The sequence below is a fragment of the Terrapene carolina genome, unplaced genomic scaffold, assembly GCF_002925995.2.
Source record: "Terrapene carolina triunguis isolate 2854851 unplaced genomic scaffold, T_m_triunguis-2.0 Scaffold88, whole genome shotgun sequence".
In the NCBI taxonomy this organism is placed as follows: domain Eukaryota; kingdom Metazoa; phylum Chordata; order Testudines; family Emydidae; genus Terrapene; species Terrapene triunguis.
In genome coordinates, this window is record NW_020664439.1 from 44,238,075 (window position 1) to 44,250,471 (window position 12,397).

Consider the following 12,397-nt stretch of genomic DNA (forward strand, 5'->3'; position numbering starts at 1 on the left):
GGACCAAGTACTGATTTTGCCCCAGATCCCTAAGTGGCCCCCTCAAGGATTGAACTCACAACCCTGGGTTTAGCAGGCCAATGCTCAAACCACTGAGCTATCCCTCCCCCCACCAAAAAAAAAAGTGAGCAAGTCACAGAACAAAACTAACCCTGACCAGAGGCAAGTCAACCACTCCCCCCAGGAGATGGCATACTGCTCCAAGCAGCAGCTTAGCCAAATGTGCAGGACAGGGAAAGTCCCAGCAGCCCCAGCCCTTCCCAGGCTGTTCTCAAAATTAAAGTCATTCTGCTTTGGCTCCTTTGCTTCTCTTGGATCACGGTCACAACTGGCACGAATTGGTCCTCCTCTTGGCAGTCTCAGCGAATCTAGGTTGCCAGGGCTCAATCCTGTAGCGGTCTCTCCAGAGCAGGGCGAAGACACAGTGGAAGGTGGTAGGACTTGCCCTGCTGCTACCCAAGCTGCAGCTATTATGTGAATAAACAACAGAATTCTGAGTTCTGTAGCAGTGTTGAAAAGTGGTTACACTAGTGGTTAGTTAAACCTTTCCCAACACCACTCTAGAGTGGTCCATTGTGGATAATTATGTTCAGCAACAGATCCACTAACATGAGAAATCTTATCCAAGAGAGGGGAGAAAGTTGTATGTATCTGAAAATGTATCTATAATGCAAGTCCCTCTACCATACTACAATGAAGGCATCTCCCGGCCTAGTCTGATTTCACTTGTGAGAGTAGAGAGGTTGCGTTGGGAAGATCTAAGTAACACAAGGATGAGTCAGCTACCACAATGACTAGCACCCTAGTGACCTTCTCTGCACTCTCAAAGTTTTGCCACCAAACTGACAATCACATCAAGTACCAAAGTCACACTTATTGCAGTATTTTGCACATTACCCCCAGCTATTTAATGATCGGACACTGTGCAATGAAAACAAAAGGGTAGACCAAAAGCTGCCCTGCAGGATTCATTGTATGACAGGTGCATGAGATACTCTCCTCCCAAACAGCATAAGAATCCCCAACAGCGAACAGTTTGGTTTGCCCACGTATGGATTACCCACAGGACTCTGGAGTCACAGGTACAGTGAGTTGCTACTAGCCTCCTGGGCACTGAAAGCTATTCAGGGGAAGCCAGTGGAGTGTAGGCAGGAGAAAGAGGAGGTTATTAAGAAAAGGAATAATACAGGCGATCAGCAAGAACTCTGTCAGGAGAGAAACCTGCCTGGGAAAATCATTTTCCTAGAAAAGAGATGGGAGTCCAACTGCTTCAGACATTTAAAACTAGACTGGGGCAAAACACTAGAAAAAGTGCACTAAAGAATAAAACTGCCCCAGTGTCTGCAAGCCAGACTGGGGGTGCATCCACACTAAGAAAAAAAGTGGGTTTTACTAACAGATAGTAACCAGGGCTTAATTTGCACCTCTAGGCTTGGCAGTTCGTAGCCCCGGCACTGATGCTTGACACATCAGTTATGAAAGTAAAAATATTGCTTGAGACCCGGCACCTCTTTCGTTACAAATTAAGCACTGATAGTAATTAACATGGTAAAGTTATGGACAAGGCAGTTGCAGTTTTAACACGTGTTAACAGGCAGAGGTAAACATTAATGGTAAAAATAAAACACTTCTTTCCCTAGAGAAGACAAGGCCTAGATGAGCTCACACCCACAGGCCTTTTTCATCGCTAGCTTCTGTGCTCTCTCTCCAGTCCCTGGTACTCACTACAGAGCCTGAAGTGGTTGGATTTACAGCTGACACATCACAAGGGGCCAGTTTAGGAAAGAATTCCAAGCAAAGTCCTTAGGATACCCACATTAGTAAGAACTCAGGAGGAACCCTGTCTGTACAATAAATCCCTCTGGAATTCACCCCATGAGGCTAGAATAAGACCTGGCCCTTTCTCAGCACATCCCAGCCAAGGATCTTAAAGCACTTTCCAAACACTAATCTCTAGCCCAATAAAGTAGGTCAGTATTACCCCTATGTTATAGAGGGGAACTCTAAGGCACACAAAAGGGAAATGTCTTGGCCAAAGTCAGTAAATTGGTGGCAACGCTGAGAACAAAATCTAGGGCACTCGACTCTTAGGCCTACGTTTTCAGCACAAACGTCCTCTCCATTGTAGTCCAAGCCTGTGAGACAGCTCCCAGAATGCAATCCTGTTTGACTGGCCCTTAGACTCATCTCTGAGGTAGACTAGTGTGTACGGCAGCAGCTGCTGGGCATCAGAGAATAGAGAAACCCAGACACAGCCTGCCTCATTCACACCCAGCACTCCCCATGAGCCACTGAGACAGCTGGCAACAAAGAGGGAGGTCATTCAGCAGACGCTCTTCTCAGCACTGCAAGGGCAAATCCAGAAGTCAGCTGAGAGGAAAGACTTTCCCAGACAGGGCTGCTGCTAGTTCTCTCCTAGCAGCTGTTCTCTATGGGGAAGCCAATGTCCCTACCCTGGGGGGCATGAGGAAGCCTGTTCCCTCCCAGGGATTTAAAGCTTAAGTGCAGCTCGGAGCCTGTAACGCCAGGGCCAACAAGCCTGATTCTTTTCTGCCAGTTCAGTCAATATTACAGAAATTCATTGTAGTTTTACTTACATCTTGGCCAGCAAGGCAGAGCAGACAGGGGACAACCAACTCAAAGCCCAGCCGGTATGACACACTGACTGAATGATGCTCCCACTGCCCTGGAGACTTGACCCACGATGGGGCAGTCCTAGGGAATACCCCCCCCATCTAAAAAGTAACTGATATAAAATCATAATTGTTCCAACTCCAAACAATACTGCCTGTACAACTGTGAGCCCAGTGACCCCAGGGGGAGAAGAGCCCGGCTCCAACTCTGTGCCTGCCAAAGCTACCAGAGCAGCTTAGTTCCTAGCGGCGCTGGCCCATTGTAATTATCACAGTCACAACATCACAAGGCTGGAGAGAGAGAGAAAAGCCAGACCAAGAGCCTCAGAGCAGCAGGAAGGAAGCTCAGGAAGATGCCAATATGTCACGTCTGCAAGTCACCAAAGCTCTTGTCTGCTTAGCCTGAGAGTCCTTTGAGGCAGGGATGGAGCACACAGTACAGAGCACACCGGCGCATGCTAGAAACAAGAATAATAATTGGGACCTCTCTTGTAGACGTGGTCAGAGGGAGTGGAAGGTTTTGCTATGGAGACAAAATCGCTGAGAGATTGGCCCAACCCCCCCAAATCAGATCCGGCTCCAAGTGCCCCAAAAATGTGTTGGGGAAAATTGATCTGAAAACTGTACTATGCTTCCAACAAAGTCTTGTTTAACACCTCCCCCTCCCCAATGAAATGATGGGGTTCACGTGTTCCATCTGAACAACAAGCCATGAGGGCTGGGATCACATGATGTTGCAGCCAGACCCACCCCGCTACAAACACTCCAGAAAACCACCAGCCAGATAGCAAAGGTCATGGAAGCAGCCTCCAACTAACAAACAAGAGGGTGGGAGGGGAAAGAGGAGGGAATCAATCGGAAACACCAAACAGGGTTCTGGCTGTCACCCCATCAGATAAGCCTCCATGCAGCCCAAACAGCATCCAGTGTGCACAGAGGACTGGGCAACACACAGGCAACGTCCACATCAGCAGCTTGCACAGCATTCTACAAACCAAACTCACCCAAGCCCAGCTGTCCTGCAGGGGCTTTCACAGAGAGTCAGGTAAAAGCAATGCCCTGGCCCAGGACACTGCTGTGTTCTCTTGCATGTTTACACTGGATGCAGCCAAGGCTAGCTCAGGGGCAGGGGAGGTGAAGGATCAGCAGGATCGAACCAATTCTCTCATTCCAGGAGCATCCCCTGCATAAACTGAAACATCCCATCAGCTGCATAGCCCTTTCCCACCCACCCCAACCGCTACACAGGAGGCTCCCGCTAAGCTACATCACAGAAGCCTCAGAAAGGACACAAGGAGCTTTAACAATGCGCTCTGCATAGCTAAAGAGAAAGGCGTATGGCCTGACTGCCTAGAAAAAGGGGCTGGTTTTTGTGAGGCTTTTGGAAACCAAGCATGACTATGAAGAAAGAGCTACTGGGGGACTCACACCTCTGTCCACACAGAGACGCCTTTTCGCGCTCCCCTTCCCTCCTGGCTGAGCAATATCAAGCCAAGCTCTGCACATCAGCTGCCATAGCTCAAGAGGGCTCTGGGCCAGAATGCTGCAGCTCAAACACATTTGGTCCTGTCAGCCTCCTGGGGATCGGCAGGACTGAGCAGAAGCGTGTTTCTTAGTGTTTTCACAGCCATGCCCTCGTATCTGGGGAGGGAGCGCATGGCACCAGTTCAGCGACTGCCCAGGTCAGGACAAGCCCTCATCAGAGACAGAAATTAGCCAGTCCTCTGGGAGGTGCACAGCAACAGGACAACAATACAGGATCACAGTCACTGGACTGGACACTGCAACGGAGACGAATCACAGAGCTCCCAATGAGATGAGAGTAGGTGGGGAATCCAAGGGCAAACAGGTCATGGACACTGGAGGGAGCTAAGCTTGAGGAGAGCTAGCAGGGGCTCAGCATTCTGAGCCACCATCTGCATCCCCAACTCCAAGCCAGCCAACACCACTAATTCCCTGGCAATCCCACCCCCTTGCTGCTCCCGGCAAAGGGGACACTAACATTGTTCCCAAGCAGTACCACCCAGACACATTGCTGAAAGGCAACCGGGCTACAAAGGGAGCAAAGGGCCCTGTGGGGAATGGAGCTCTGCCAACTTCAAAACGAGACTCTCAAACATTCATTTTAAATGGAAACCAGAAGACCGAACAATGACTGCCATACTGTCATCATTAGCTCACTAATAGGACAAGAGGCAAAAGTAAACCAGAAAACCAACAGTATCATATTCTTCCAGTGAGCACTGGGGGAGGGCACTCACTGTCCTGACCACAGAAGCCAGAGATACCCCCCACCAAAGCCTCACATGTTCCCTGGCAGGCTGCTCTGGGCATGAGGCCTCTTTCCTTCACTCGGAGCACTAGACCTTGCTGTCACTGAAAGCCACTGGCAGACCACTGAGCTCAGAAAACGGAGTCAGGAACTGAAGCCAATTTAATGTTGAGTACAGAAAACACCCTTTCTGGCAGAACCGTATGTCCCAGATCCACAGGACTGGTGCTATGCCCTCAGCTTTGGAACAGTCTCTGGGAGGAATCCCTTCGATGTGCCAGACTCCCAAGGGGTATCACTCTTCCTTCAGGGTGAGCCATGAGGCCTCATCACCTCCTAGACTGAACGTCTGGGGCTCCAGACCTCCTGCTTCACCCTGTGAGCTCTGTCCAGAGAGACCAGCTGAGACAGACCCTGGCAGAGACTTGTCTACCCTTCAGGGATTAATGCACCTCAACCAGTATTTGCAGTGAGGCTTGAGGCTTAGTGTCAAAAAAAAAAGTCAGGTTTATCAGTCAATTGGACACAGCCTAGTAAGTCCTTAGGTGAGCCCAGAGACTGACGGTTAAAGCATAGTCCAAGCCCATTCTGGTTAGCCCAGAGCCCAGCCAAGCTCTAATGAACTCCATGTTCAGGCTCTCTCTCTCTCTCACTCACTCTGACCTCCCTGAGCAGTTCCCAGGTGAGAGGCTCGACTCCTTCCAACAGCCAAATCCGATCCCTCCACCTCACTCCTTCCCAGTTCTTTGTTCTCGAGCTGGGGATTTTGCTCAGCTTCCATGCTGAGTGGTGGGGAAACCCCTTTCCCTCTGGGCATTAGTTGCCAGGTGTCAATGGATTTGCCATGGTCTTCTCAGATTTTCCAGGGATACGGGGTCAGCGTCAGCCTGTCCTTTTTAAGGACCCATTCAGGCTCAGACAGGTGACATTCATACCCATGTCTCTCGTTCAGCCTGCCCTGAGAGCAAATGGTTCCTTTTCCCCCACTACTGGGTAGCCATGCGAAATACAGGAGAAACTGAGGCACACCAAAAAATTTACAGAAAATTCCCACTTCGCCACACCATAACCACATAGGACCTTGTGATGGGCAGCATACAGCAACTCAGGGAAACAAGGATGCAGGGCCATGTTTACACAAGGGTTAAATCCAGTGGACTACATTTCAGCAGATGGGCAGAGAACCATGCTTGAAACCATGCCATTAACAGCCAAGAGCAGGCAGCTCAGGCGGAGAACAAGGCTATGTTTGGCCATGATCACAGATCAAATGCCAGATCAAACATGCTGGAACTCAGCTAAGCTGCACTTCGAGATGGCTAGAGGACAGCAATTCCATTTCACGACAACTTTTGAGGTCCCAAAACTTGTTTACCTTCCACACCAGAACAAAACCAAAACCTTCTGGACTTTTTCAGGAATCAGAATTTTGTCGAGAAGTCTGTGTTCAGCTTTTCAATTCATCATTAGCTGCAACCAAGTTCAGTAGGTGTTGTGAAGGTTTGTTGTTTGTGTAGTGTAGACAGGGCACAAATTGGCTAGCTTGTCTTACAGAACACCTCTCCCTGGCAAAGAAGCCAGGGTACGAGTGCCATCAAACATGGTGGTTGCTAACATGGTGCCAACCACAATACAGACAGGGCTGGACACCAACAGAGTCTAATAGCTGGGTTTGAGCAGTAGGGTGCAGCGATGCAGGCACATGCAATGCCATCCAGGGTGTGTGAGTACAGCAACTAACCCTCCACACACACATCTGTTACACCCCCAGCCCTGGTGCTCTTGCTCTGCCTCCCCCCACAACTTGGGAACAGGCTCCTGCAATAGCCACGACTAGGATCAATTCCAGTGTCTATGTGCCACTGGTGCCCCACTGGGGAGAATGGTGTGGAAACTTGCCATCAGAAGAGCACAGAGAGGTTGGCAGTCCCTAGCCATGTGCTCAGCAGCCTACAAGGCAGGAAGTGCAGCCGGTCAGTGGGTGCAGCGCCCAGCATTCAGACACCCGAGAAACATTTCAAATAACCATTCGCCCCCAGCCAGGCAACTCCATCCCACCTGATCAGCAGGGAGACCTCTGTGCCCTCACAGCTAGGTAGGAGAGACTGCAATAGACGAGCGTACTGTGAACATGTCTCAGAGCTGAACACTGCCCTCCAAGGACCTCAAGCTTTCTGGTCAGCTTGACAAGGAATAACCTGGTTGGGGGAGGGCCAGTCAATATGCTGGGCATTGGCCAACCACTGCAATTCTGTCCTAGGAGGCAGGTGCTTTTTCACAAGGATTTCTAGGCTGAGTCAGTCTAATTGTCCTAAGCAGAGCTACACAGAGTACCCAGCACTGCAGGCATCTACAATTCAACTAAACCCATTTGTCTTGTCCCCTTAGCCCTTCCTGTCTTTGCAGCAGCAGATTGGAGGACATCCAGGGAATGAACTCTTCTCCTCAATTAGGGAATTTAACTGCTTAGGAAAGACTCAACAACAGATCTGTGCTCAGCCCCTGAACGCCACAGGGACAGCATACACCCTACCCCTCAGTCTGAGTAAGGACACAGTTAGCAGGTCACTGGCTGGAGGACGAGGAGAGGTGCAGAACAGGCACTGCCCCCTACCCAGACTTACCACAAGGGAATCACACAAGGCTTCCAAGCCTTGTGAGCTCACTTACATTGTCAACAGATTCTCTCTCACCCTCTCCCTGCAATCCAGTCTGAGTGACAGCAGCACCTATCACCAGGAACAGGGCAAAGCCAAGAGCCTTCTGCAAACCAGGAAGTTACGCATACAAGAAAATATCATCTCAGGCTCCAAAGGGCTGGCACACTATGAGGCAGCTCACCACTTCTTAGAGATTGACACTGCTTATTAAGTTTAGGATCCATTCCTTGTCTCCAAACACTCTCAATCAGAAAGACAGAGGCTCCTGGCACTGATTTCAAAAAGATCCCACAATAAAAATAAATCAATCAGCCACTGAGCAGACATCAACACATTTCCCCATGCACATGTGCGCGAGATGAGGTTGCCAAATACCAACAGCGTCAGACCCACGAGCTGGGAATTCCAGCAGGGCCTGCTTTGTTCTGTCTCCAGAAAGTTCTCCTAATCTCAGCCTTGAACCCAGCTTTGGAAAGCCGAGTGATAATTAAACAGGCCTGGATTAGTTATCAGGCTGGTGATTAGTTGGATACCAATTTTCGCTTGCCAGCTGAGACCTGGAAATCACTCACCACTGTTCAGAGGTTAAAGTTGGAATCAACTCCTGAACACAAGTGGGAGAAGCAGCAGAAGCACCCCATCATCCCACCCCAAATCACTTGTGTCCCCTTAAGTGATGCAACACAAGAGGGCATGGGAGCTGGTTTGTCTTATCACTGCCAAAAAAAGGGGAGATCACAGAGGTCCAGAGACCGCAATGGAATGGAATAGAAGAGTTGGCAAGGCACAATGGAGACAAGCAAAACTATCAATTGCTCAGACCAACCACTTCCTTAAGCACAACCGGAATTATGAGAAAAAAGAAACAGAGTAAGGGGGATAATTAAAACTTTCAGGCAGCCAAGGATTTAGGGAGAGGAGAGAAGAGGGAAACCTTTGAGCCAGTTGCTAAGAGTTTGCCTACACACAGAAATTGCATGAGTTTGAAAGACTACTTAAATTAAACCAGAGCAAGGACTGCATGGACATCCTTCTATTGGTTTAAAACTGGTTATATTGGTTACAGGTAAAATCTAAACCAATAAAAACCTGGTTTAAATTGATTTAAGAGAGCAGCCACAGAGTTGCACCAGTTTAAATAAACTGGCTTAAAAATCACACCTTTAGTTTAACTTGTTGCAACTGTGTGCATAGCACAGACTGCAGAGAAGACCCGCATTTGTGATGCACAAAGCAAGACACCATTTCACTATGACAACTTGGGGGAGCCTTTTCACACATTACTGAGATCCAGATCCTTACTGAATAACCAGGCAAGCTACAATGGGGCTTCAGGAGGTGTGGTGTTTGTCACGTCCTTGCATGGATACAGTAATAAAAAAAAAAAAAAATTCAAAAGTCAGGGTATCAACTGAGATCAGGGCCCGTTGTGTTAAGCACTGCACAGATTCAGACACACACAAGTAAGAGTCCCTGCCCTGAGGATCTTACAATCTCAAGAGACAAGACAAACAAAGGGTGGGAGGCAAGTATTAGAATTGCTGGTTTACAGATGAAGAACTGAGGCACGGAAAGATTAACTGACTTACCCAAGGGGACTCTATTGCCATTTGTTGCTGTCGCATCTCAGTCCAGTAAGAGACTCCTGCTCTGTGGGTGGGTAATGAACACATTTCCCCATGAGGACTAGCTCAGGAAATGTTACGACCTCTCTGTTTAACCCTCCCCTCTTCCAAATTTGCAAGATTAATTATTCTTGGGTTTCTTTCCTTCCCACAGAAGATACCATTCTGGGATTCACTTATTCCAAGGCTGGGTACCCTGCACTTTGGCTAGCAATAGCTGCTGATCGGCCCTGCAACTCCACACTGAGTAAGGAGAATCCTGGTTCACATTTCCAAGGAGACGTAAACACTGAATCAGCCTCCCGGCAATCCTGATACTCAGAGCAAACAGATGTTAACAAGATAAATAAAATAAAGGAAAATCCCACACACTAAGGCCTGGTCTACAGTTAAATGTTAGGCTGGCATAGCTAGAAGTTCACACCCCTGAGCACTGAAGCTGTGTTGACCTAACCCCCAGTGTAGACATGACCAGATCAATGGAAGAATTCTTCTATCAACCCACCTACCGTTAAAGCGCCTTCCAGCGCCGTAGTAAGTGTCTACCCTACCACAGTGCCGTAGCTGTGTTGCCCTACTGCTCATAGCAAAGACATGGCCTAAGGCAGTGGCTGCACTGCTGCTTTGGGATGTGGAGAGCTGAAGGGAGCTCCCAAGGGAACGCCATGCCAGAGCTGTCCTGCCTGGAGAAAGGCGGAAAAGACGGACTTGACCAGGCCTGAGCTTAGGGCAGAGGAGGGAAGAGGAAATTGTCAGGCCTGCATTAGCAGGTAAATCTGGCTGACTCTGGGGAGGGTGAAATGCATCCATCCCTGACAGACGGCTTGCAGAGAACTCACCCCCATTCCCTAGGAGTTTTGCCTCCTTAGAGCCCAAGGCCCATCCCAGTTGGAGGCTTCCCCTTTCTGTGTTACCAGCTGCCACTGAACCTTCAGGCTCCAACATTCCCTCTGCCTCATAAAGAAGTAGTTTCTAGAAGTTCTCCCACTGTCAGAACCAGGCTGGCTCAGGAGACTCACTCCACAGGAACCTTGTTCCTCCTTGCAGGTGCTGGGGGAAGGGGCAACCTGGGGAAAAGGGGCAGATTGTCTGGCAAAGAGTAATAAGTGCACATGAATACCACCCCTTTCTATCTCAATCACACAGCAATTCTTTTCAGTCACTCACATGGCACAGTAAGTGCCCATGCCCTTCTACAACGATCTCTCCTCCCCATCCATCTTACTAAGATGGAGATACAAGACCAGTAGGTTCCTGCCAGCCCATCTCCCTATGGGTCAGTTGAAGATTATTCCCTCCTGTATACTGTTTAGAAGTTACCAAAACATCTTAAGTGACAGGGCCCCCGCCCCTTCCTTGGAGACAATTCCGCAGCTGGATCAGTCTTACTGTCTCCCTCCAGCCCTCAGATCATTCTCCTTGCACTTCTCTGAACAAGCAGGTACCCAGAACTAAAAGCAACATTCCAGATGGGTTTTCCCCAGAGTCAGACAGAGAGAAACTCTCCCCTCCCTGCTCCAGAACTTGAGGCCTCTGCGTCTGCAGCCTCAATTAGATGATTTATTCAGCAGCATAGAAGTACGTGGCACTAAAACAAAACCACACTGACCAGTTTTTTACCCCATATCACACTGCAGACTCCTGTCTGATTTGCTGCCCACCCCCTCAGTCTCTCTCATCCACTTCTACACCCCAGATTTATTCCACCCAAAGAGGATCCAGGTTTAGGGTTATTCCTCTTCCCCACTGAATGAGCTGCATCTGTCCAAGCTGATCCTTGTTTTATTATTTTCAGCCCATTTCTAGTCTCACTGGGTCACTCTGTATCATTTCTCTGTCCTCACTAGTATCTGCAGCTCCTCCCTGGTTTGCTTCATCTGCAAATTTCACTCATCTGCCATATGCCTCCTCTTCTGGATCATTAGTGAAGCTATGAAATAAGACCAGGCCTAACACAGGTTCCTGCAGCTTCCACCAGACCCCCTGGCCACAACTTGAGACATTGCTATTTATTACTATTCTTGGTTGACAAATGCAGACACTTTTCCACCTATATGGCAGTGTTGCACTCAAGGGTTTCAATTCATTTTGAGAGCAACATTTCAAAGGATCCCAAAGCATTTCTTTACAAACAATATGCATGGAGAATTCATTTCACCCACCACTGAAATGCAGCCTACTCTGAAGGGAAGGCAGCAGCAGTTTGGCAGTACCCAACAATGGGATACAACAAGTTAGGCACAATATGTAGTGCAAACAACTGAAATTCCAGAGGGAAGGTAGGGCAGGAAAATGTACTTAACTCAACTGGAATTTGGACAAAAGGTAATACCAACTCATTTGAGAAATGCCAGGAATCTTTCATGACCATGAATAGGCTCAACATTGGTTCTAAGTCTAATCTAAAAGCTGTCATCTCCAGACCTAACACCATACTGGGGCATTTGGGTCAAAACAGACTCAGCAGAGAAAGTAATTATCTGAAAGATTCTCACCCGAGCAGTAACCAGGCCCAATTTACAGGCTTGGCTCTAATTTATGAGCTCTAACAAGGTCACAGCCTGGGGCAGTCTTTGGTTGTAGTAGAAAGGAGCTAGGAGGAGTATGAAACTACAGACCTCTTGCAAGCCCCAGTTGCCCCCTCACAAGTTCTAGTGTAAACTGTGAACCCTGTGAGGGGGAAAAAAAACAAGCAAGATGGGTCCTGCAACCCCTTCCCAAGCAGGTGCTCTGCAAGAGAGGAGGAGCAGAGCTCCCCAGACAGGAATGGGATCTTCACCAGAGACTGGAAAAGAGTAGGATGCAGGGAGATGACAGAATGGGGTGAAGGGATGTGAATATCCTGGGGAGAGGAATGGATCAGGGGCTCCATAGGAAAATTAAGAGTGTGCCTACATGGTCGGTGGTTCCTTAAGAGATGTAGAGTTTGTTGGGGGGTGTCAGAAAAACTAGACTGTGGAGCCCCAAAATGAGAGAGGATTTGGGGGAAAAGGTACAAATCCACCAACCTTCTAACCCAGATATAGACATTTGAGGATCCTATGATCCCTGGCATTGGGGAAGCAGGGAGTGCCCCCCAGCACACCCCAGAGGCAGGATGGGGGAGCCAGGGGTGCCCCTCAGCACACCCCAAAGGCGGCATTAGAGATACCGGGGTACCCCCAGCAGACCCCGAAGGCGGGATTAGAGGTACCGGGGTGCCCCCCA

General features: G+C 49.0%; 1 protein-coding gene across 3 annotated transcripts in view; it reads right to left on the reverse strand.

Annotated features, from left to right (window-relative positions):
- DVL3 (dishevelled segment polarity protein 3) overlaps positions 1-12,397 on the reverse strand; it is a 42,106-nt gene that overhangs the window by 29,418 nt on the left and 291 nt on the right. The window lies entirely within an intron of this gene.